Below are 27,574 nucleotides of genomic sequence, written 5' to 3'. Positions count from 1 at the left end.
TTGCCAAGGAACTGGAGATAATTTTAGGTGAACTCAAAAACCATGTGTGTTTTTAACACGTATGAATAGGAATGCCCTGAGGGGCACTTATAAGCTGTGCTCTCCCATGCCGCTTGACCATTCCAGCTTTTTTGCTTCACTCATACCAGATTTAAAATCTTGGGCAGGAGCATCTGATTGGCCAAGACTGAGTTACACACATGAGCCAAAACTTCCAGGGATGGTAAATCAAGGATCAGGTTCTTCCACTAAGACCTATATGAGGGGGAATATCATAAACATAGGAAAGAGGCCCTTCAGATACCTTACAAATCTCCAGTACACTTGGCATGCAATCCCTCCCAGCAGTCACTGTCATATAAGTAAAACCATAGGCTATGTGGGGGGCTGAGGGTGGGGAGAGGAATTTTTTTGTTTGAATCCACACACCACGGCATGTGTTTGGATTCAGATGGGTATTCTCCATTCATGTGCATTAGTGATACTGGGGACGTGGGGAGGGGCTGTAAGGAATGTTGGTTCATGAGATTTTTAAACATTTTTAGCACCAGCTTGTGAAGGAAGTGTGAGCTACTTCCTTCTCTCATACCAGATGCCTCCTTAAGTCTTTTGATTTCTTCCTTCCCATCAACATGCTCATTAACAAATTCAGAAAATATGGTTTTGATTAAGTAAATGGATAAACAGATGCCAAACCTGGGCAGAATAACAAACAAAACTAGTGATGTTTGCGTAGAATTGGTTTTAGGCTCAGTATTCTTATTTCCTTTGGTGGTTTGCATAGTGGAATAGAAAGGTAACTTTTAACATTTCCAAAATAAATTTTCAGCATGAGAAGCGATAGGCCTTCAATTTGGGATGGTTTAGATTTAGTAGGAGAAGTTACCAGAAATCATCCTTAGAAATGAGATTCATTTGCTGGAATGAGACATCACCTCTTTGAGTGTCAATTTCCCCACATTGAGGGAAGTGGCCTAGATAGAGCCCAGAGTTCCTTCTAGTCTTTGTCTTTAAGAGTATGACGATGAAGAAAAACCATATGAATATGATAGTCAGGGCTGAAAAACATTCAGTAGTTTTTAGTGGTTTGTATGTGAATATGTTATTAAGGTGAAACGATTGTAAATGAAAAACCATCTACAATTTAATTCAGGGGTAGCTCTTATCTATGGGTTAGCATTCTTAGTTGCAAACAATAAAAACTCTAATTTAAGCAAAAAAGCAATTTATTGAAAAGAACTTGGACAAGTCACAGAATTTCCAGTAAAGCCAGGCTCAAGACTCAGGTGGGAATAAGAGCCCAAATTATGCCACAAAACAGAAGATGGGACATGCCTGTTATTGTCAGTCAATGCTGGATGTCCCTGTTGGCTTCATAAGGCACAGATGAATTCTTGAGCATCACAGCTTCTTTGCTTCATTTTTTTTCTAGATTTAAAGTTTTAGGAAGGAGTAGCTGATTTTGCACCTGGGCCCAAATTTCCAGGGATGTTGAAATTAAGGATCGGACTCTTCCGCAAAGACCTATGCAATACGGAACTCCCCTAAACATAAGAAAGGGCCCCTTCAAATTCCCTACAAATTTCTACCACATCTGGCATACCGAGGATCATCTCTACCAGTCCAGAGGTGGGAAGAGAAGCGATAGCTTTTCCTAAAAGTCATTATATTATTCTACAAGTGAGGAAGCAAACATTTCTATTTATTTAGAGTTTCACCTCCTAAAAAGGCACAGAACTGGAAAACACATGCTTCTTGATGCATTAAAATTTAATAGTCCATTAGATATGCAGAGAGTACATTAAGTCTGTCTGGATAGAAATAGTGAATGTTTGTTTCAGTTTTTGTAGCCCAGCTTCTGAATTTCCTTCTTATAGCTGCAAACAAGAATTCTTTACTTTGTACAGAAATCTTCACTGTGTGCTTTACTGTGATGCACAGGTTGGTAATATTTGACAAGCTGAAAATTCAACATACATCCCTTCTTAGCTTCCGTTACAGATGTGTCTTGGGCACATGATGTAGACACCACAACCAGATGTGCCTGCCCAGACCTTGGACTGGGAGCTGGGGACACTGATGGGGATGATGAGGAAGGCTCTCTGGCAGCGGGGCAGTAGAGGTGATAATACTGGTGGCTGCCCCATGTGCTGAGGGTCAGTGGCATTAGTGGTACAGGTGTCCAACGTTTGGTACTGGTCAAGAGGTGTCCTCTGTAAGCCAGTTCTGCAGTATGATTTTAAATGGTTTTCCTGGCTGCATAACCATCATCTTAATTGTCCAATCATTCTGGTGATTCTGATACCCAGTGCTCTTTTAACAATCTGTTTCTTTTCTTTTTCTTTTTCTTTTTTTTTGAGACGGAGTCTCGCTCTGCCGCCCAGGCTGGAGTGCAGTGGCGCAATCTCAGCTCACTGCAAGCTCTGCCTCCCAGGTTCACACCGTTCTCCTGCCTCAGCCTCTCGAGTACCTGGGACCACAGGCGCCCGCCACCACGCCTGGCTAATTTTTTGTATTTTTAGTAGAGACGGGGTTTCACCACATTAGCCAGGATGGTCTCCATCTCCTGACCTCGTGATCTGCCCACCTTGGCCTCCCAAAGTGCTAGAATTACAAGCGTGAGCCACTGTGCCTGGCCAATGATGTATTTCTTTTAAATAAACCAGAGTAGGCCTCTGGGAACTAAAACTCTGATTGATACATTTTGATACATATTGGCACCTTAGTACCCTCTCAAAATATCCAGCCTACGGCCTGATATCCAGTAGCATCATGGAAACTATTTGTTGCAGCCAGACAGGAAGAAAAGAAGGAAAGAAAAGGAAGGAAGGAAGGAAAGAAAGAAAAAGGGTAGAGCATGTAGTTTGGAAGCTAATTGTTTCATCACAATTTGTAATTTTGAGGGATTGGGTTCACCCAAAAAGAAAAATAGAGAGTACCTGGATAGTTTACTACAAAGTCACAAGGACAACGAAAATTAGAGATTTATTTTGAGAGAGTCAAAAGAATAGATGTGATTTGGCCTTAAGAGAAAATGCAGGGTCGGGCGTAGTGGCTCACGCCTGTAATCCCAACACTTTGGGAGGCCAAGGTGGGCAGATCACTTAAGGTCAAGAGTTCAAGACCAGCCTGGCCAACATGGTGAAACCCTGACTCTACTAAAAATACAAAAATTAGCCAGGCATGATGGTGCGTGCCTGTAATCCCAGCTGCTCGGGAGGTTGAGGCATGAGAATCATTTGAACCCGGGAGGCAGAATTTGCAGTGAGCTGAGATTGTGCTGAAACAGAAATTAAAAGAAATTAAAGAATGTATAAGCAAAAACTCAGTTGTATGTAAGAAAACCCAATTCCCCCTGAGGAAGAGAAAGAGTTGGAGTCCTTTAAAACTAACTGCCTGTTTTTCTGTGGCTGGTGAGTCTTATCTCTCCCTTTCCCAGGCATTGTGAAGACTGTTTCTCTAGCTGTGCAGCTGCAAGGTCACTAGACAGATAATCTGAAGTCGTAAAACATGTTGTTCCTTAAAAGGTAAGAAATAATGTAATGCATCTCAATTGAATAACTGTCTTTGTTTCTCGCTTCTGTAATATGCTTCCCCCTGCACAGATCTCCTCCCGCCCCACGAAATGCTTAAAAGGTAGCTTGACTCTTTGTTCCGAGCTCAGTCCTTTGGATGTTAATCCAACTGGGTCGGTGCACCTAAATAATTAAATAATTCCTCCTCAACCCCTCGGTCTCTCTGATTCCTTAATCATCCTGCAGCATCGCCACTGCACTTCAGCTTAGGCAACAGAGTGAGACTCTGTCTCAAGGATAATAATAATATAATTAATAAAAAATATAAAACTCACATGCAGAAATAAAAATGTATATATTATTACACAGGTTCTGCTACATGTAACAGATACTCCAAATAACTGTTTTAAATAAGATGAAAATTTAATTCTTTCTTATGTTACAGTAAGAAGTAGATGGTAAGAGAGATGGTGTGGAGGTTTTATTTCATGAGGTCATTCAGGGATCCAAGTGTCTTCTTATTATTCTACAATATTTAGCATATTGCCCTTACCTCCATGGTCCAATGTGGTGCACCATCATATCCATCTCCATGTTCCACGCAGCAGGATAGAAAATGGAGGCATGGGGCCAGGCATGGTGGCTCATGCCTGTAATCCCAGCACTTCGGGAGGCCAAGGTGGGCAGGTCACGAGGTCAGGAGTTTGAGAACAGCCTGACCAACATAGTGAAAGCCCATCTCTACTAAAAATACAAAAATTAGCCATGCGTGGTGGCACATGCCTGTAATCCCAGCTACTCAGGAGGCTGAGGCAGGAGAATCACTTGAACCCAGGAGGTAGAGGTTGTAGTGAGCCGAGATCATGCCACTGCACTCCAGCCTGGTGACAGAGTGAGACTCTGTCTCAAAAGAAAAAAAAAAAGAAAGAACGAAAAAAGGAAAAAAGAAAATGGAGGCATGATGGAAATGCCCCTTTCATTATGACACATCCCAGAAGTTAAACATTTTACTTCCCATCACATGCAATTGACCAGCTCTTAGTGACGTGGCCACACTTAACTGTAAGGGAGGCTGAACAATGCAATCTTTATTATTTTTTTTTTCGACATGGGATCTTGCTATGTTACTCAGGCTGGGCTTGAACTCCTGGGCTTAAGCAATCCTCCCTTCTCAGCCTCCTGACTGGCTGGGACTCCAAGTGTATACCACTGCACCTGGCTAACAATGCAGTCTTTATAGCAAACCTCCATGGAAATGTCTACCAAAAAATGTTCTATCATTATAAAAGGGGGAGAAAAGATATTGGAATGAAGCCAGAAATCTCTGATTCAATAAATAGCAGACACACTTTAACATATGGAATTAGAAGAGAATATAATGAAATTTTCTCTGAGCGTTGCTGAACATAGCTGAATGTGAGAAATGCCTTCAGATGTCATTAAATGGGACATTCTTCATTTATAATGAAATAGGTTGAGAAAAGGGACAGGTTATGCTCAGTCTCAGCCCTAATGTCTATATTCAGAAAAGAAAAAGGTAAAAGCCTGGACTGAATGAAAGTTTAAAGGTCTTTCTCAGGGCAAATTGCTAAAGTGAAGAGCTGTATGCTTGGCAGAATGTAGTGTGCCTACCCAAACATTCCTCTGGGCCTTTGTAGAAAATGTAATGGCCCATAAGGAGGTCAAAGAGGCCTTGGGGCTAGAGGAGACAGAGAAAATACCAAGGGAAATTTACAGATGACAAATGCAAGGGCAAATTGGGTGCAAGTTCAAAACTGTGGAAACAGCATGGAGAGATGGAGGGCACATGTACATCTGAGTTATCTTGCAACATACTACTAGGGGCAAAGAGTAATGGGGTTCTAAGCCACTGGTGGTAAAGGCAGAGGGCAGTGTCCAGAGAATGACAGCTGGGGCAGAACCTCCTGGGGCCGCTGCTGCCCAGCTGACAGGCTCCTGGGCTGACTCTTCTGAATTGTACTTTTTTTTTTTTTTTGAAATGGAGTCTCGCTCTGTCACCCAGGCCGGAGTTCAGTGGCGCAACCTCAGCTCACTGCAACCTCTGCCTCCTGGGTTCAAGCGATTCTCCTGCCTCAGCCTCCCCAATAGCTGGGACTACAGGCACCCCCCCACCACGCCCGGCTAATTTTTTTTGTATTTTTAGTAGAGACACGGTTTCACCATGTTGGCCAGGCTTGTCTCGAACTTCTGACCTCAGGTGATCTGCCTGCCTCGGCCTCCCAAAGTGCTGGGATTACAGGCATGAGCCACTGCGCCCGGCCCTGAATTGTACTTTCTGAAGCAGTCTTCAAGCAGTTGATTTCCTAGAAGAGTGGTAATACTTGGCCCGTCTTCACCACTGTAAATGTCTGCAAAAGCTTTGGATAGATATTCACTCTTCTCATGCTCTCAGGTTGATTATAAAGACATACATGTCACCCAAGCCACCTACGTGTGTCATAGGGTGCTCTGGTTTAGTGTTAGTGTTTTTGTTTCCTTCCATTTTTGGCCTATTGCAATTAATTTAAGGTGAGGCAAATCCAAGGAAAAACATGGCTGAAGGTCTATTTATTCTTATTTCTAGTGCAATAACATCTTGTACACTCTTCCCTATTCTGGACCACTGAACAACAGCTCAATAGCTTCATTTGACATCCCCATGGACACAATAGAATGGCCGTCTCAAGTTTTCCACTCTTCTTTCCTTTTCAGTAACTTACCTTCAGACTTCTCCAAGCAGTGTTTTCAGACATGTAAGTTCTAAGTGCCTGTAAGTGCTATGATATCCCAAGTTGTGATGATTTTACACCGTTTGTGGATATTTAACTGTTTCTCCTTTGTGGCTTTCTGCACTCTCTCTCCTTTTCCATTTGACTTTATGTCTCCCATGTCTACCTGTCTCAGATCATGTGTCAGTGGTTGAGGGCACAGGCTCTCCATTCAGACTGCCTGGATTGAATTCTTCCTCTACTGATTATTTTCTGTGGGCCTCATGGGCATAAGACTTAATCTACCTGTTTCTGCCTTCTCCTCTATACGACAAACTGGCCCAGTTGTCCCATAGAGCCAATGTTTATGGTTCTTTTTCCTTTTTCTTTTCTTCTTTCTCTTGCTTTTTTCTTTCCTTTTCTTTCTTCTTCTTTTTTTTTTTTTTTTTGAGACAGGGTCTCACTCTGTCGCCTAGGCTTGAATGCAGTGGTGTGATTACAGCTCACTGTAGCCTCGACCACCTGGGTTCAGGTGATTCTCCCACCTCAGCCTCCCATGTAGCTGGGACTACAGGCTTATACCACCACGCCTGGTTAGTTTTTTGTATTTTTTGTATTTTTTTGTAAAAACAGGATTTCACCATGTTGCTCAGGCTGGTCTCAGCCCTGTAGGCTCAAGCAATCCACCTGCCTCAGCCTCCTAAAGTGCTAGACTTACAGGCATGTTTATGGTTTCTTCTTTTTTTTTTTTTTTTTTTTTGAGACAGAATCTCGCTCTGTCGCCCAGGCTGGAGTGCAGGGGCACAATCTCGGCTCACTGCAAGCTCCGCCTCCTGGGTTCACGCCATTCTCCTGCCTCAGCCTCTCCGAGTAGCTGGGACTACAGGCGCCCGCCACCACGCCCGGCTAATTTTTTTGCATTTTTAGTAGAGACGGGGTTTCACCGTGGTCTTGATCTCCTGACCTCGTGATCCGCCCGCCTCGGCCTCCCCAAGTGCTGGGATTACAAGCGTGAGCCACCGCGCCCGGCCGACAAAGTTACATTTTTCTTATCTGAGTTCCTTTCTCAGAAAACCAACAGTCAGACTTCCCAGATAGAATCAAGGAACTGAAACTTACTAGATCACCACACCAGGACAATGAGACGCCAGACCCTTCACCCTCATGATTGCCTAACAATTAGGCCCTAGCTGATCAACTGCTTCCTGTTGACCAACTCCTCTTCCTTACCCCTCCCTAATTCCTGTTTTCCCACACTTGGTTACATTTCTGTTATATAAACATTCTGCTATATACACCCCTAATTTTAATAGACCAGGGAAATGGATTTCAGACTGATCTCCCAACTCCTCAGCTATAGCACCTGATTCAAGCTTTCTTCCCTGGCAATATTCATTGTTTCAGTGAATGGCTTTCTATGCGGCAAGCCGCAGGATTCAGAGAGAACCCTTAACATTTTGGTAATACAATGATGATGATAACAGTATCTAGGATTGTTTTGAGGTTTAAATTATTTAATACACGTAAAGGGCTTAGGACAGTGCCTGTGACATAGTAAGCACTCAATGAATGTTAGCTATTATTATAGAAAAATTGACTATTATGGCCAGATGCGGTGGCTCACGCCTGTAATCCCAGTACTTCTGGAGGCCGAGGCGGGCAGATCACAAGGTCAGGAGATGGAGACCATCCTGGCTAACACGGCGAAACCCCGTCTCTACTAAAAATACAAAAAATTAGCCAGGTGTGGAGATGGGCACCTGTAGCCCCAGCTACTCAGGAGGCTGAGGCAGGAGAATGGCGTGAACCTGGGGGGTGGAACTTGCAGTGAGCCGAGATCGTGCACTGCACTCCAGCCTGGGTGACAGAGTGAGACTCCATTTCAAAAAATAAAGAAAGAAAGAAAGAAAAATGGACTAGTATTATTTCCAGGAATTCTTCGTAGGAGTCTTCAATAGTGAGCATCTGTTGGTGTGCATAGCATGCCTACCCTCCCTTGTTCTGGTAATAACACATTTCCTTACTCTGGGGAACTATCATTCTACATGGTTTCATTAGTCCTGGTCCTACTCAGTTGCCAGGGCATAGAGATGGGCATTTGACCCAAGCAGGGACAATCCTATGGCTCTTCATTCCTTTAGCAGCAGTTATTGTTTCAAAGTGTGGGCCTGGAATCCAAGGAGGGCCAATCAGAATTCTTCTTTGGCAGTGACAGGCAGATGTGGCTTAAAATAGTCAATCTGTCTGCCAGGGCTGCTAAGCTGAGATAACGAAAGTTTTGTGATAGAGGCAGCCATCTTCCCTGTCTGCACAAAGAGGAAGCCCATCTGAGATGGGAAGCAGTAATGCCAATACACAAAAGAAAGAACGGAGAGGTTGTGGGATAGGGTGGGGAGGAGAGAGAGAGACAGAGGCCTACGACTCTGAGTTTTGGGGGCTGGCAACCCTCAGCCAGCTCTTACAAAGAACTTCCCAGTTTGGAAGTCGGAACAGTCTCTTTTGTGCTTAAGGTAGTTTGAGTTGAGTTACTGTCATTGTAACTGAAAGAATCATGGCTAATATGCCCTATATACTAAATTTGTTCTTTTCCCTTTCCTTCCTGCCCTTGGACTCCTCTCTCCAGGCCCCTGTGTGATGAGGCCCTTGGTCTGAATCGGGACTGCCAGACTCTTCTGCAGGACCTGTCTCTCTTCTTGGCTTGGTTCAGGAGTTTTCCATCTGTAGCTAATATTCCTGGTTTCCTTTGTTGTATTGACCAACTGTGACCCACAGTCTTTATTTCCTCATTTCTTCCAAAGTCTCTTCTCAACAGCCCTCCAATGTCCGTCTCCCTTATAATCACCTCAATCAACTTCCACGTTTTCCTTTGAGCAGATGTAGCCAGCTCAGTTTTTACCCTTTGTTCTGCAGCTGGTTCCCTTACGTCTTTATTTTCTTCAGATCTTAATCTTGAGTCATTTGCATAAATGTGTTTCTTTTTGACAGGAATGTTACATACCAGCCCCCTTATATCCTGCCAACTTTTTTTTTTTTTTTAATACAGAAGACACTTCTCTGCTATGTTTCATATCCAAAACACTTCCTGACTACACTTTTTTTTTCTTTAAGATGGAGTCTCGCTTTGTCGCCCAGGCTGGAGTACAGTGGTGTGATCTCAGTTCACTGCAGCCGCAGCCTCCTGGGCTCAACTGATTCTCTGGTCTCAGCCTCCGGAGTAGCTGGGATTACAGGTGCCTGCCACCACACCCAGCTAATTTTTGCAGTTTTAGTAGAGACAGGGTTTCTCCATGTTGGCCAGGCTGGAGGAGTTACAGGGGCCTGCCACAACACCCAGCTAATTTTTGTACTTTTAGTAGAGATAGGGTTTCTCCATGTTGACCAGGCTGGTCTCGAACTCCTGACCACAAGTGATCCGCCTGTCTCAGCCTCCTAAAGTGCTGGGATTACAGGCATGAGCCACCACACCCGGCCCTGACTACACATTTCACTCTGGTGGTTTAGGGCTGCCTCATCTCCAGCTGCTCCCTATCTCAAGTAAAATTATCAATCCCTAATGAAAACCACAGCAATTATTTAATTTTGTTAGGTTTCATGCCAACAGTTCTATTTCTCACTTATTCTCCAGTTGAAGCCTCAAACCAAGCCCTTTATGGAGGGCTGTTAAATTTTAATTGTTGTTTAAAGGCAAGTCACACAGCTCTTCCTTAGATTACTCTTCCAATTAATAAATGCAGAAGGAGTAAATAATATTAAAATTCAACATTAGGCAAACACCATAGTAATAACTGTTGCAAGAAAAAACCACTAATGAATGCTAGAATTAGTGGACAAAGTCCAATGAGAAACAGGATATTTGCATAATTTCACAGAATCTCCCCACAAGATATTTATTCACTATGAAGAGGGAAAATTGTAACTCTACAGTGGCGAATCCTAGAAGTGATCAAGGTCAATATCACCACGAAGACCCATCAGTATCACATAACCACGCTGTGGTTATGCACTGAGAAGTGAACAACATCCCTTCTCTGATGTTCTTGACAAAAATGTACAACCTCAATCTAGTCATGAGAAATCATCAGATAAACCTAAACTGAGGAACAGTCTGCAAAATAACTGACCAGTACTCTTCAGAAATGTCAGGGTCATGAAACATGAAGAAAGACTGAGCAACAATTACAGACTGAAGGAGACGAGGGAGACAGGACAACTAAATGCACATAACCCAGGATGGGATTCCAGACAGGAAAGGGACAGAGGACAAGTGGTGAAATTTGAGTAAGGCCTGTAAATTAGGTAGTATTATTCTATCAAAGTTAATTTTCTAATTTAGATCACTGCCCTGATTTATTGTCTGAGTTAATAGCCTAGGCATGGGCCAGGCGCGGTGGCTCACGCAGGCGGGGGGGGTCAGGGTCTCGGACCAGGTGAAACCCCGTCTCTATACAATACAAAAAATTACCGGGGTGGTGGGGCCCTGTAGTCCAGTAGAGAGGCTGAGGCAGAATAGGTGAACCGGAAGGAGTTGCAGTGAGCCGATTGCCCATGATCCACCTGGCGACAGATTTGCAAAAAAAAAAAAAAAAAAAAGCCTAGGATCGGTTTTTTTTTTTTTTCATGGTTTGTCTGTCACCAGGTGAGTGCAGGCAACCTCCGCCTCCCGGGTTCAAGTGATTCTCCTGCCTCAGCCTCCCGAGTAGCTGGGATTACAGGCGCCCACCACCACGCCCAGCTAATTTTTGTATTTTTAGTAGAGACGGGGTTTCACCATGTTGGCCAGGATGGTCTCTATCTCTTGATCTCGTGATCCACCTGCCTCCGCCTCCCAAAGCACTGGGATTACAGGCGTGAGCCACCGCACCCGGCTGGCATCAGGATTTTTAAAAGCTGCATGGGTGGTTTTAATGTGCAAAAGGAGGAAGTATTACATATCAATAACAGTTTAGACACTAGCTTTGGCTTGTCCCACTACTCTTTTGTATTAAATCCTTGTAAAGATTGCAACTAGTGATTGCCTTGAGGGAACTCTGTGACAGACTGGATTTCCTAGAGGGAAGACATGGCAGATCAGACAGGAGCCAGGTCTGAATGGTGCTCCATGCTCTAGCTATTCAGGAGGCTGAGGCATGAGAATCACTTGTACCCAGGAGGCAGAGGTTGCAGTGAGCCATGATCGTTCTATTGCACTCCAGCCTGGGTATATACATATACTTACATACATACTTACGAATAAATTTAACCAAAGAGGAGTAAGATCATACATAGACAACTATGAAATTTATAAAATTATAGAAGACACAAATAAATGAAAATATATCCTGTGTTCATGGATTAAAAGAATCAATATCGTTAAAATGTCCACACTACTCAAATAGAGTTCCAGATAGAACGCTTACCTGATAGGTCAACCATGTAACGAGTCAATAACCAATGTTTTTCTTGTGAACAAGTAAGAATTCCTGAACAATTTTTTTCGTATGTGATTTGTTACTCAAAGCAATCTACAGATTCAATGATATCTGTATTGAAATTCCTATATCATTTTTCACAGAAATAGAAAAAATAACCCTAAAATTTGTATGGAACCACAGAAGATCATGAATAGCTAAAGAAATCTTGAGCAAGAACAAAGCTGGAGGCATCACACTTTCTGATTTCAAAATATACTATAAAGATGTAGTCATTAAACAATGTGGTGTTAAACAGTATGGGTGACAGAGCGAGATTGTCTCAAAACAAACAAACAAAAAATTCAGGGATGTTTTTCATCAGCTCTTCGAGAGGTCCAGGCAGGATGGACCATGAGACGCCCTTAGCAAAGGCCAGCTCAGTTACACATCCTTGTGTCACTTTGCCCTCCTTTGTTTTCCTCCCACTATCCTGTACTACTGCTCCTGGAATCACATTTCTGAATAATGACTTGCTCACAAGTTCCAAAGGCTCCTGTTTTGTTTTTGTTTTTTTTGAGACAGAGTCTCACTCTATCACCCAGCCTGAAGTGCAGTGGCACAATCTCGGCTCACTGCAACCTCTGCCTCCTGGGTTCAAGCGATTCTCCTGCCTCAGCCTCCCGAGTAGCTGGAATTACAGGCATGCACCACAAAACTAAGTTTTGTATTTTTTTTTTTTTTTTTTTTTGAGACGGAGTCTCGCTCTGTCGCCCAGGCTGGAGTGCAGTGGCGCAATCTCGGCTCACTGCAAGCTCCGCCTCCCGGGTTCACGCCATTCTCCTGCCTCAGCCTCTCCGAGTAGCTGGGACTACAGGCGCCCGCCACCACACCCGGCTAATTTTTTTGTATTTTTAGTAGAGGTGGGGTTTCACCGTGGTCTCGATCTCCTGACCTCGTGATCCGCCCGCCTCGGCCTCCCAAAGTGCTGGGATTACAGGTGTGAACCATCGCGACTGGCCCAAAGGCTCTATTTCAGAGAGAACCCAGGCTAAGATGTCTTCAGTGAAAACAATAAAATCACACAAAATTGGGATAATCATGGAAAATCCAGGATGTCTAATTTGGGGATAAGATTGTCTTCTGTTATTTGAGCTATCTGTCCCTCTTTTCTTCTTTCAAATGGAAGACAAAATGGCTAGTCCAGTATCAGCTTGTTTTTTTTTTTTTTTTTTTTTTGACCAGTCTGCTTTAATTCTTCAAATTCCCTTTGCACTCTCTCTCCTTCAGTGGTTTCATTTGCAGCTGACAGCTAACCCTCGTTACCCCCTTGGCCCAAGTCAGAAGAAAATAATGAGGCTTAAATAATTTTTCTACTCTGTTTAAACAAACTCCCACTGGCCAGCTGCTGCTGCTGTTGTGCTTACAACCCTCCTTTTTTCTTCCAGCTTCTGAGTATCTCTGCTGATAGTTAGCTTCCACCATCTTTCACCTTCTGCCCAGCCCACCTGCTACCCAACTTCCCCGTCCACGCCTCACACCTTGCAACTTTCCTCCTGTGCCTCATCACCGTTCACTCCGTCAGCCTCTCTTCTTCACATCTGCCACTCATGAGCAGTTTACGCTTTCCAACACAGCAGCCATGTTGTGACGCAGTTGGGAAAATAATCAATGAACAAATAGTCCCTAAGGGCCATTTGACTTGTCCAAGACTACAATCATTCACGTGTTCATTTGGCAAACATGTATTGAGTTTCTAATATGTGCCGCACATTGTTCCGGTGCGGGGTGCATAGCAGTGATAAAAGAGACAAAAGAAAATCCCTGCTCACATACAGCTTACCTTTCAGAGAGTGGCAAATTAGTGATAGAGCTGGGACACAACTCTACATCTCTTTATTTCTAAAATAGTCCTTTTTCTATACCTGTTTCCCTAATGGCAGACATAGCACTCATTCTATATCTCATGGTGTACTAGGCCGTTCTTGCATTGCATAAAGAAATGTCTCACTTTGGGCGCAGTGGCTTACACCTGTAATCCCAGCACTTTGGAAGGCCGAGATGGGCGGATCACGAGGTCAGGAAATCGAAACCATCCTGGCTAACACGGTGAAACCCCGTCTCTACTAAAAATACAAAAAAATTAGCCGGGCATAGTGGCGGGCACCTGTAGTCCCTGCTACTCAGGAGGCTCTGAGGCAGGAGAATGGCGTGAACCCGGGAGGCAGAGCTTGCATTGAGCCGAGATCGTGCCACTGCACTCCAGCCTGGGCAACAGAGCAAGACTCCGTCTCAAAAAAAAAAAAAAAAAAAAAAAAAAAGAAATACCTCACTTTGGGAGGCCGAGGCAGGCAGATCAGGAGGTCAGGAGATCGAGACCATCCTGGCTAACACGGTGAAACCCCGTCTCTACTAAAAATACAAAAAATTAGCCAGGCATGGTGGCATGCGCCTATATTTCCAGCTACTCGGGAGGCTGAGGCAGGAGAATCGCTTGAACCTGGGAGGCAGAAATTGCAGTGGGCCAAGATCGCGCCCCTGCACTCCAGCCTGGGTGACAGAGCGATACTCTGTCTCAAACAACAACAACAACAATAACAACAACAACAACATCCACAAAAGAAATAACTGAGGCTGGGTAATTGAGGAAGAAAAGAGGCTTAATTGGTTCATGGTTCTACAGGCTTTACAGGAAGCATGGTGCCAACGTTTGCTTGTCTTTTGGGGAGGCCTCAGGAAGCTTACAATCATGGCAGAAGGCGCAAGGGGAGCAGGTGTGTCACATAGCAAAAGCAGGAACAACAGAGAGTGCTAGGGGGGAGGTGCTACCCAGTTTTAAATGACCAGATCTCAGGAGAACTCACTCACTATAGAGAGGACAGTACCAAGGGGGATGGTGCTAAACCATTCATGAGAAATCTGCCCCCATTATCCAGTCATCTCCCACCAGGCCCCACTTCCAACATTGGGGATTACAATTCAACATGAGATTTGGATGGGGACACAGATTCAAACAATGTCACATGGCTAAATTTTCTTATGAGTCATTGGGCTCAAGATTTGTCATTGACTCACTACTCCCAGCCACCCCAGATTCTTCTCTGTTGAGCCTCTACAACTGTTAAGGGTGTTTAACCTACCTTTCCCTATCTTGGCTGGAACTACGCAAGCTGAAGGGCAGGAAATGCCAGGTAGAGCAGGAGAGGCTGAACCGTGGCTGAACCATTTCAGCCACGGTTCCACTCTGAAGGGACATCAGCTTTTTCCCACTGATGTCCCTTTTCTTTGTGATTTTGAAAAGACTTTGCCACATTTCTCAGACCTGTGACTTGATATTTATTATAACAAAAAATCTCTTCCTTATGTAACAGCCTGCTTTAAAACCATCGTTATTATTAGTAGAGGTACAATTAGTTATCAAGACCACTGATATCTGTGTAGGAGCAGTTCAGCTTTACTGATGAGCCAGTTGATTCAGCAAGAGGCTGAGTGAGATACAATCTCTCCTACTTCCCCTCATTCCCTGCAAAGGCAATGGGAAATGACTGAGTGCTTTTTCAGTTCAGTGTGTACTCTCTTTGGGAATTTGCCATTGTTGTTTTTGAAGATAATGGAATTTACGCCACAGGCTTGAGGTAGAATGCTATCCAACTTTTCTGTTTTCTAACAGAAATTAGGGCAAGGGCATCTCCATTTCTTTTTTTTTTTTTTTTTTTTTTTTTTTTTGAGACGGAGTCTCGCTCTGTCGCCCAGCTGGAGTGCAGTGGCGCAATCTCGGCTCACTGCAAGCTCCGCCTCCCGGGTTCACGCCATTCTCCTGCCTCAGCCTCTCCGAGTAGCTGGGACTACAGGCGCCCGCCACCGCGCCCGCCACCACGCCCGGCTAATTTTTTTTTGTATTTTTAGTAGAGACGGGGTTTCACCGTGGTCTCGATCTCCTGACCTCATGATCCGCCCGCCTCGGCCTCCCAAAGTGCTGGGATTACAAGCGTGAGCCACCGCGCCCGGCCTTCCATTTCTTGATGGATCTGAAAGATGAAGAACTGGCCACTCAGCAGCTGATCTGCATTTACAAGGTCTGATAAGCCTCCCCTCCCCTCTCTCAATGGTTCGCATCCTGACTACACAAGATGATTGGAGGGGTTTAAGATCTGCTTCATTTGGAAGAAAAAAAATCCCTATTAACCTTTAGAGATTAATTGCTTTAGATTGAGTATTGCCTTTCTTAACATCTTCTAAAATGTAAATACTTTCTGGAAGGAAGGAACACATTACGTTTTTTACACATTAGTGAGTTTTATCACATCAGCCTCCTCTATTTGAAATAGCTGGGCAAAACGAGCCCTAAATCTCTATCTTTAGGGAGGGAGGTAGAAAGCCTTGGAAGATATGAGGGATATGCTAGTCCCAAGGACTAACACAGGGCTGGCTGACCCTTTGTGATTACCAAGGACACGGTAAGGGTGATGCTGGGAGAGGAGGGGAGGGGAGGGGAGGGAAAGGCCCTGAGGGTTGTGGCTTCTGTCCGGGGGCCTTTGATTGCTCTAGCTCCCCTGTGGACCTGTGGGAATAAAGCTGCTTCTGAGAGTGACTTCCCTATGACCCCAGCAGCCAGGTTAAGCAATATTTCTCAAACTTTTCCCCACTCTGAGCCAGGCCACAGGCAATCATGACAATGTGTCCTAGACGTAACTGATTTTACTTTGGCTTTCTCCTAAAGCCGTGGGGGAAAAAAAAAAAACAACAAAAAACAGTAAAAGGATATAAACAAGATAAGTTCACGGAAGCATGGAAAGGCTCCCCGTTGCCTCCCTTTTATTTTAGGGAGGCCTTTCTGGAGTTCCATGACCTTGCCAGCCCTTCAAAGATGCCTTTTATGCTCCAAGTCAGAAAAAAACATACACTAGCATACAAGACTATGATTTTACTACCCAGGAAGCGCTATCTCTCAGATCTGTCTGGGTTTACAGCCTGGAAATTCTTATTGCATAGGCTCTGGGAAAAAAGTCTCACTTAGCTTATGCTTCTGGGGTGAGTGTTCCATTTACGTCCACTAGGGACAATGGCCCACTATGCATTCAGATCTTTCCAGGGGTCGGACACACTTCTGTCAGTAATGGCTGCCCATTCTGGTGGTGACTTCACACAGCAAATGGAAAGACAAGAGTAACAGCAATTCTGGAGAAAAGAAGCTTCTAATACACTCCACAAAAGAGGGAGGGCTCCAGGCCATGTTCCCTTTAAAATATGTATTTTTGGTGCTAATGAAAAATAACAAAATAAACTGGCACAACAGGTGACTTTATATAGCTTAAACTGATTTCCAATTGCTACGAGGCATACTAAAGGTCATAGTAAGGATGTCTATAATGTATTCTCTTTAATTTTATGTATGTTAATTACAAATGCCTGGATTTTCAACATTGAGGAATATAGGTTGCCTTTAAAATTGTGATTTTTTGTAGCTGTTTTGGTTTTCATGTTGATAAACTTTTAAAAATGCCATCAGCAGTCTAAGACATGACTTTCTGTACTCGGAGGCTAAAGACGTGATGACAGTTTTTCTTCTTTCTAACTCCCCCTATCTTTTTGGAACAGGCTGTGACTGTGGGCGGACTATTCTGATATCATTGCTTTGGCTGTGCAGTATTTTGCAGCTTAAAAGTAAAAGTTCTCTCTGTTATCATTGAACATGCATCCTTGCTAAACACATAATGGATGTTCTGTAGATATTTTGAGTTCCTTCGATTCTGATGTTTCAGTTCAATGCCTCTCAAATTTCAGCATGCATTTACATCACCTGGGAAGACTTCTAAAATGCACACATCTGGTGTTACCTACAGAGTATATGATTCAGTAGGCTGGGTTGGGTATCAAGGATCTGCATTAATCTGTGGCCTGAGGACTGCATTCTGAAGACAAATCATTACCTTAGAGCACAGTTTCTCAACCTCAGCACTATTGCCATTATGGTTAGATGATATTTGTTGTGAGGGCTGTTGTCTGCATTGTAGGATGTTTAACAGCACCGCTAGCCTCTCCCCACGAGTTACCACTAACGTTTTCATCCTCCTCGCACTTGTGACAACCAAAAATGTCTCCTGGAGTGGTGGATTTGAGAACCAATGCCTTAGAATCTTTGTCCTTCCCAACTCAAATGTCCTGGCCACCCGAGCATTCTTGTGATGAATTTGTATATGGGGCTCTTGTCCCAAACTTATTTTTCTTTTCTTTCTTTCTTTTTGAGACAGGGTCTCACTCTGTTGCCCAGACTGGAGGGCAGTGGTGCGATCTTGGCCTACCACAACCTCCACCTCCTGGGTTCAAGCGATTCTCCTGCCTCAGTCTCCCAAGTAGCTGGGACTACAGGTGTGTTTTTATATTTGTAGTAGAGATGGGGTTTCACTATGTTGGCCAGGCTGGTCTCGAACTCCTGACCTTGTGATCCACCCGCCTCAGCCTCTCAAAGTTCTGGGATTACAGGCATAAGCCACCACACCCAGCCTCCAAACTTAGTTTTCTTAGGAAGCTGTATGATAAAACGAGGGTTTTCTTTGTCACTTAGAGCTTAAACTAAGGGCACGTGACCATTACCAACCCCCCCCAGACAACTTTTATTTGACCAGAACAGATTTGGTTCATTATTAAAATTAGTTGCTAACATTTGCAACTTGAGATATATCCATTTTTAAAATTTTCCTGAAAATTCAGAAGATCCGATCACATGGGCCCACACTCCTATGAATCGGTTCTGAGTGTGGTGGCTCATGAATGTAACCCCAGCACTTTGGGAGGCCAAGGTGGGTGGATCACTTGAGTCCAGGAGTTCAAGACCAGCCTGGGCAACATAGTGAAAGCTCATCTCTACAAAAAATAAAATTAGTCTGGCGTGGTGGCTCATGCCTGCAGTCCCAGCTACTTCGGAGGCTGGGGTGGGGGGATGGCTTGATTATCCTATTGTATTCCAGCCTGGGCAAGAGAGCGAGAAGCTGTCTCAAAAAAAAAAAAAAAAAAAATAGAATCAGATGGACTGGACTAGGGTAGGGGAAGAGCTGCACCTAGAGAGCCAGATGTGCTCTCCAGTTGCCCAAGTCCCCACGTGTCCAACCTCACTCATGTACAGTACCTGTCTGGCTCCTAAGGGCACTGGATTTACAATTCTTGGTTTAAAGCTTCACAGCCACTAGCTGAGAATGCAGCATTCCTTATGGAACAATTCTACTAGGGTTGGCAATGTTGGTGCTAACTCTTGAATGTATTCAAAGATTACTTTGATTGCAAGGCAATGGGCCAAGTGTTTTAATCTCCTATGATCACGATATCGTCTCATTTTATGATACATTTATGTGGAGTTTTATGTGTTTTCCCTTTCTGGAGCAAAACTTGGATCATAGGCACTCAGCCTCCTTTGCACATTCCACGAATGCTTTTGTTGTTTAGGAGCACAACTCTGTGTGTCTGTTGAGAATTCTCTCTCAAGTGTTAGTTCTTGATCTGGCTAATGGATCATTTCTAGGAAACAGAGAAACAAAAGAAAAATAGGTGTGTGATGCACTCCCAGCCACACTGTCTCTCATCCCACCTGAAATAACAATGTCATATGTAATGATTAGAGACTAAGAGTTGACCTCAAAAGGCATGGAGGAAAATGTCATGGTGGGGAGGGCTGGTTTCTTGGGCACGCAGCCTATGCCTGTGAGGGTCCTGTACTTGGTTTAACACTCTGTTGCTGCCATCTTGAAATTCTTAACAATTTTTGAACAGTAAGTCCTGCAATTTCATTTTGCACTGAGATCTACAAATTATGTGGCTGGGTCTGTCTAAAAGAGGGATTTAAAAATTTATTATTGTGGGAGGTGAAGAGTGTTCAAAAATGTTAGTTCAGGAATTTCATTACTGTAAAGAGAAACAGCATCTTTTTCCCTTGCTGAGATAGGGATTCCACTTATTCAGAAAATTAAGAAACAAATTCTGAAAACCAGCTGTGTGTGAACTGCTAGGAGGCAAGAAAATACAGATGATAAGGAGGGCAGTATGGTGGTGTGGAGCCAGGTATAAATGGATTTTAATGAACTTAGACAAATCACATAATTTCTCTTCTTATTTATGCCTCTCTTTCTTGTGCCATCAACTTTCTTTTTTTTTTTTTTTTTTTTGAGACGGAGTCTGGCTCTGTTGCCCAGGCTGGAGTGCAGTGGCGCAATCTCGGCTCACTGCAAGCTCCGCCTCCCGGGTTCACTCCATTCTCCTGCCTCAGCCTCTCCGAGTAGCTGGGACTACAGGCGCCCGCCACCACGCCCGGCTAATTTTTTTTGTATTTTTTAGCAGAGACAGGGTTTCACCGTGGTCTCGATCTCCTGACCTCGTGATCCGCCCACCTCGGCCTCCCAAAGTGCTGGGATTACAAGCGTGAGCCACCGCGCCCGGCCTGTGCCATCAACTTTCAGCATTACCTATTAAGCCTCAGCTTAATAAAAAGATGTTGGTGCCCCCATTTTTTTAAAGCTTTCCTCCTCCTTCCATGGCCCTTTTTTTTTTCCTTACCTGTAAGAAAAAAAGGCCTCCTTCTATGGCCTTAGTTTCTTACCTGTAAAGTGAGGATAATAGTTCTGACATTAAGAAGTTGGAAGATTTTTTTTTTTTTGAGACGGAGTCTCGCTCTGTCACCCAAGATAGTTGTGAGAGCCTAGTGCAGTGTCTGACACATAGTAGGCCCTCACTATATGGCAGTTCTATTAATATTATTATGGGCCTTTGCTCTCAAGGAGTCTAGAATCTAGAAGGGGAGATAGATATATTAAATCATGGCAGTAGAACCTGGTGCCTTAGTTGGCTCAGGCCACCATAACAAAATATCATAGACTGGGTATTTCTTAAACAGTAGAAATTAATTTTCTCAGAGTTTTGAGAAGTCTTAGATCACGGTGCCAGCACTGTCAGGTTCTGGTGAGGGCTCTCTTTCTGGCTGGCAGACACCCACCATCTCACTGTGTCCTCACATGGTAGAGAGACAGTTCTGGTGTCTCTTCCTCTTCTTATAAGGGCACCAGTTCTAACAGATCAAGGCTCTACCCTTATGCCCTCATTTACCCTTAATCCACCCCCCACTCCTCGAAGGCCCTATCTCCAATACAGTCACATGGAAGTGAGTATTAGAGCTTCAACATATGAATTTGGGGGTGAGGTGAGTGGGACAAAATTCAGTCCATAGCATCTGATATAAGTACAACTAGGGCATAAATGAAAGTGCCCTGCTCAGCCAGGCATAGTGGCTCACGCCTGTAACCCAGCACTTTGGGAGGCCGAGGTGGGCGGATCACCTGAGGTCAGGAGTTCGTGACCAGCCTGGCCAACATGGTGAAACCCCGTCTCTACTAAAAATACAAAAATTAGCCAGGCACCATGGCGGGCGTCTGTAGTCCCAGCTACTCGGGAGGCTGAGGCAGGAGAATCACTTGAGCCCATGAGGCGGAGGTTGCAATGAGCCGAGATGGTACCACTGCACTCCAGCCTGGGCAACAGAGCGAGACTCTGTCTCCAAAAATAAAAAATAAATAAATAAATAAATAAATAAATAAATAAATAAATAAAAGCAAGTGCCCTGTGCTGCTGGTGGGAGCAGGGGAGGGGACATCAGAGAAGGTTTCACAGAAGAGATGATTTCTGAAATACATCTTACAATTTTTTAGTCGAAAAAGTATATATTCAAGAAAACAAATCAGGCCGGACGCGGTGGCTCACGCTTGTAATCCCAGCACTTTGGGAGGCCGAGGCGGGTGGATCATGAGGTCAGGAGATCGAGACCACGGTGAAACCCCGTCTCTACTAAAAATACAAAAGAATTAGCCGGGCGTGGTGGCAGGCGCCTGTAGTCCCAGCTACTCAGAGAGGCTGAGGCAGGAGAATGGCGTGAACCCGGGAGGCGGAGCTTGCAGTGAGCCGAGATTGCGCCACTGCACTCCAGCCTGGGCGACAGAGTGAGACTCTGTCTCAAAAAATCAAAAAATATAGAGATTTTTAATTAAAATAAAAGGCAGTAATCCCAGCACTTTGGGAGTCTGAGGTGGGTGGATCACCTGAGGTCAGGAGGTTGAGACTAGCCTGGCCAACATGGTGAAACCCCATCTTTACTAAAAATACAAAAAAATTATACGGACGTGGTAGCACGTGCCTGTAATCCCAGCTGCTTGAGGCACGAGAATTGCTTGAACTCAGGAGGCGGAGGTTGCAGTGAGCCGAGATCGTACCACTACACTCCAGCCTGGGCAACAGAGTGAGACTCTGTCTCAAAAAAAAAAAAAAAAAAAAATTCTTCCCACCTCTGTCTAGCCTCAAATCTATTTTCCATAGTCAATGGTATGGAGCAAATATTGGTATTCTTCCAAAATTCCTGTGTTGAAACCCTAGTCCCCAGTGGGATGCTGTTTGGAGATGGGGCCTTTGGGAGGTGACTAAGTTGTGGGGGTGGAGCTCTCATGATGGGATTCATGCTCTTACAAGAAGAGACATGAGACAGCTTGCTTCCCCTCTCTCTCCCTTCGCCATGATAAGATGGCCCTCTTCAAACCCAGAAGAAGGATGTCACCAGATATGGGATCTACGAGCCCCTTGATCTTGTACTTCCTAGCCTCCAAAACTGTTGAGAGATAAATGTTTGTTGTTTAAGGCACCCAGTCTATGGTAGCTGGTTATAGCAGCCTGAACTGCCTAAATCAACATTCAAAAAAGATTTCTGTTGTAACTGTTCTCATATTTGATGTTCTCCTTTACTCCTTTCAATGCTGGATGTCTATCTTGTGCCATATTTTTCTTTCAGCTTTTCCACTGATTACCTTTGTGAGTATGAATAATTTATGCCTCTATTTCTTGTGCCATCAACTCTAAGCATTTTCTATTGAGTCTTAGCTTAAGGAAAAGATGTTGGTGCCCCCATTCTTTTTTCTAGCTTTCCTTCTTCTTCCATGCTCCCCCCACCTTTTTTTTTGTCAATTACCTTTTTGCATGATCAAGATTACCTATTTGTATTCTGCTCTGCTACCACAGTCTAGTCTTCCTTGCAAGCCAAAAAAGCAGCTTTTGTGTTATTAGGCCTGTGCAAATGCTGGCTCAAGTTATATGCTAGAAACACTTTACTTCTTTACTGGTCCAAATGATACACTCAGGATCAGTAGGACAATTTCTTTTCCTCAAGGTCAAATGAATTTTCTTTTCTTACAATTAAAAAATGTCTTAAAACAATTATGCATTTGAGCTTGCTACATATTTAGATTTCTTTTTCTTGTCGAGTTTTATTTTGAAGTTTCTAAATGTACTCCTCTCTGTTTTCTTCTTAAAGCCCTGGCTTCAACAAATCCTTTCCATCATATCATCTGTTAGATTATTTCATCTTTTCCATCAATATCACCTTTTTAGGCCAGGTGGGGTGGCTCACGCCTGTAATCTCAACACTTTGGGAGGTCATGGCAGGCAGATCACTTGAAGCCAGGAGTTTGAGACCAGCTGGGCCAACATGGTGAAACCCTGTTTCTACTAAAAGTACAAAAAATTAGCTGGGTGTGGTGGTGTACACCTGTAATCTCAGCTCCTCAGGAGGCTGAGGCATGAGAACTGCTTGAACCCAGGAGGCAGACTGCAGTGAGCCAAGATCATGCCACTGCATTCCAGCCCAGGCGACACAGCAAGACTTTCTCTAAAACAAACAAACAAACAAACAAAACACTAGATAAAATTTGGATTGCAGAGGGAAGAAAAAGGCAGAGAGACAGAGACAGGACTAGCTGGATTTCCTAGGCCTACTAAGAATTCCTAAGCCTAGCTGGGGAAAGTGACCACACCCACCTTTAAACAAGCAGCTTGTAACTCAGCTCACACCCGACCAATCAGGTAGTAAAGAGGGCTCACTAAAATACAAGTTAGGCTAAAAGCAGGAGGTAAAGAAATAGTCAAATCATATATCACCTGCGAACACAGGGGGAAGGACAATGATTGAGATATAAACCCCAGGCATTTGAGCCGGGAGTGGGCAGCCCCCTTTGGGTCCCTCCCGTTGTATGGGAGCTCTGTTTTCTCTCTATTAAATCTTGCAAATGCATACTCTTCTGGTCCACGTTTGTTCCAGCTCAAGCTGAGCTTTTGCTTGCCATCTACCACTGCTGGTCGCCACCACTGCTGGTCGCCGCCGTTGCAGACCCGCCGTTGACTTTCACCCTTTCGGATCTGTCCAGGTGTCCGCCGAGCTCCTGATCCAGCGAGGCACCCGTTGCCGCTCCAGATCGGGCTAAAGGCTCGCCATTGTTGCTGCACAGCTAAGTGCTGGGGTTCGTCCTAATCGAGCTGAACACTAGTCGCTGGGTTCCACCATTCTCTTCTGTGACCCACAGCTTCTAATAGAGCTATAACACTCACTGCATGGCCCAAGGTTGCATTCCTTAATATCCGTGAGGCCAAGAACCCCAGGTCAGAGAGCAAAAGGCTTGCCGCCATCTTGGGAGCCACTCACCACCATCTTGGGAGCTCTAAGAACAAAGACCCCCGGTAACAAGACTTGGAGACAAGAATAAAGAAGACATCATGGCTGGAACTGCCTCCCAGATTCAAGTGATTTTCCCGCCTCAGCCTCCCAAGAAGCTGGGATTACAGGCATATGCCAACACACCTGGCTAATTTTTGTATTTTTAGCAGAGATGAGGTTTCACTATGTTGGCCCAGTTGGTCTCAAACTCCTGACCTCAAGTGATCTGCTCCCTCGGCTTCCAAAGTGCTGAGATCACAGGCGTGAGCCACTGCCACCAGCCTATGTAGACTTTTTTTTTTTTTTTTTTTTTGAGATAGAGGCTTGCTCTGTTGCCCAGGCTGGAGTACAGTGGCACCATCTCGGCTCACTGCAAGCTCTGCCTCCCAGGTTCACGCCATTCTCCTGTCTCAGTCTCCCAAGAAACTGGGACTACAGGCGGCTGCCACCATGCCTGGCTAATTTTTTTGTATTTTTAGTAGAGATAGGGTTTCACTGTGTTAGCCAGGATGGTCTCAATCTTCTGATCTCATGGTCCACCCACCTCAGCCTCCCAAAGCGCTGGGATTACAGGTATGAGCCATGGCACCTGGCCCAGCCTATGTAGTCTTTAGAGTGGAAAAACTAACTCTGCGCAGACATATGCTTTGGCTAAATATCTCACCCTTTTAATTTTATAGTCTCTGTTACTGCTTCCAAAGTGGGTGACTTATTCCTATCTGAGTAGAACTGAATGGAAGAATAAAAAGACCCTGGGGTGCAAGTGGGAAAAAAAAATAGTCTTCCCACCTCTATTTAGCTTTAAATCTATAAATCTATTTTACACCTAGGGGTGTAAAGAGGGAAAGAAACACACGGGAAACATGATTAATGTTTCAAGATATAATCCCACCACAACTGGTGGAATATTATTTTTCCTTAGACTTTTGAAAGTATAAGTCCACTTTTTTCAGCACCCACTGTTAACCAATGAGAAATCAGATGCCGATCTGGCTTGTTCTTTTGTGTCTGACTTGGTTTTACTTTCTGAAAGATTTTGAGGTAGTCTCTATATGTTTAGTGCTCTGAAATTTCATAGTAATGTGTCTAGCAGTAGGTATTTTTAAATTTGTGAACTGGGCATTTAGTAGATCCTTTCAATCTGAACATTTGTGAACAAGAGGCTTTATATATTTTCATTATTTCTTTGATAATTTTGTCTTCTTCATTATTTCTGTCCTTTCTTGAAATTTGATTTCTCTAATGTTAGACTAATGCCGAATTGGTTTGTCTCTTAGTTTTTAAATATTGTGGCAAAATATACAAAACATTAAATTGTCTCTTCACTTATATCTCACCCCCTGCCTTCATATCTCTTTGTGTTTTTGTTCTAACGTCTGAGAAATTTCCTTGAGTTTTCCATTCTTCTAGTGTGTTTTTTATGTCAATAATTTCTAATGGTTTCTTCTGTTTTCTGATTGCTCCTTTTTAATAGAAACATATCCTTGATTATGAATATCATTTGAGTATTTTAATTACAATTGCTTTGTTTCCCCAATTATTTCAGTGTTTCTGATGATTTATCTTGGTATCTCTTGTTGCTGGTTCTCTTCATTGGAAGAGAACAGTCCTAATTTATCTATTCGCGTGTAAGGAGAGCCTGAGTAGCTAATGTGGCTTTCGTTTGTCTTCCTTTTGTTGTAAACTCTTCAGATTGAGATTCTGCAAGGGGTAAGCAGGCAGGGCTGTGGGATGATAGGCTTTGCTCTCAGGTGAGCAAGGTAAGGGTTGGCTATCAGGCTAGGTATCCTTCCAAGCAAATGAATGAAAAGGACTTTATTCAGGGACACCATTGTCCACCCTAGAAACCTAAGTTTTGCCAATTAGTTCATGTGGAGTTGGATGGATGATTCAAACAGATCAAGTTTGAAAATACAATAGATACCTTTGGAATTTTTCCAGTGTTGATGCTTTGTTTTAATTTATGGAGCCACAAACTGTTTGTATTCTTTTAATGGAATTGAAAACATTCTCTACATTTTGTTTTGTTTTGTTTTTGTGGCAGTCTTACTCTGGCATCCAGGCTGGAGTGCAGTGGTGAAATCTCAGCTCACTGCAACCTCTGCTTTCTGGGTTCAAGTGATTCTCCTGCCTCAGCCTCCCAAGTGGCTGGGATTACAGGCTCCCACCACCACACCTGGCTAATGTTTGTATTTTTAGTAGAGACAGGGTTTCATCATGTTGCCCAGCCTGATGTCAAACTCCTGACCTCAAGTGATCTGCCCTCCTCTGCCTCCCAAAGGGCTGGGATTACAGGTGTGAGCCACCATGCCTGGCCCATTCTCTAAATTTTGAATATGAATTTACTTGCAATAGGAACTATTTCACAAGTAGAGTATGTAGATGTAGGGATGAATTCAACACTATAACTGATTTATTTAAAGAAAGAAGGATTTATCTACATATTGGGCTTCTACTACTATTGAGGTAGACATTTTACAAGCAATTGAACTCAAATTATGGAGTTATTTCCACCTGCCAATTCTTTTTTTTTTTTTTTTGAGAGGGAGTTTTGCTCTGTCATCCAGACTGGAGTGCAATGGTGCAATCTTGGCTCACTGCAATCTCTGCCTCCCAGATTCAAGCAATTTTCCTGCCTCAGCTTCCCAAGTAGCTGGGATTACAGGCGTGCACCACCATGCCCAGCTAATTTTTGTATCTTTAGTAGAGACAGGGTTTTGCCATGTTGGCCAGGCTGGTCTCAAACTTCTGACCTCAGATGATCCACCTGCCTCAGTCTCCCAAAGTGCTAGGATTACAGGCATGAGCCACTGCGCCTGGCCCACCTTCCATCTTTATTTGGATGTTGTTTTATGGTATATGTCAGTAGGCTAGCCTTGTTATATCCTTCAACTTAAATATATATATATGTATATATACATAAATTTATTTTTATTTACATTATTAATATGAATGCATATATTTATATGTAAATTCTCTAAATTTGCAGGAGATGTGTGTGTGTGTGTGTGTGTGTGTGTGTGTGTGTGTGTATCTCCACCAATCAGTCAATGTAGATTTGGTAGCTCCAATGGTTCTATGGTTCTATTAAAAAAGAATTAAAAGTACTCTGGTACATCCAAATGATAAAATATTCCCCAGTCTTTCCACTTTTTCTTACTTTCTCCTTCCCTCCTACATAGAAGTTTAATAATCATTCAGAAAATATGTATTCAATTCAACTTTTTTTTTTTTTGAGATGGAGTCTCGCTCTGTTGCCAGGCTGGAGTGCAGTGGCGCAATCTCAGCTCACTGCAACCTCCGCCTCCTGGGTTCAAGAGATTCCCCTGCCTCAGCCTCCCTAGTAGCTGGGACTACAGGTGCACACCACCACGCCCGGCTAATTTTTTGTATTTTAGTGGAGACGGGGTTTCACCATGTTGGCCAGGATGGTCTTAATCTCCTGATCTCGTG

Source organism: Hylobates moloch, unplaced genomic scaffold (genome assembly GCF_009828535.3).
Source record: "Hylobates moloch isolate HMO894 unplaced genomic scaffold, HMol_V3 SCAFFOLD_1, whole genome shotgun sequence".
In the NCBI taxonomy this organism is placed as follows: Eukaryota; Metazoa; Chordata; class Mammalia; order Primates; family Hylobatidae; genus Hylobates; species Hylobates moloch.
Note: the sequence above shows the minus strand (reverse complement) of the source record.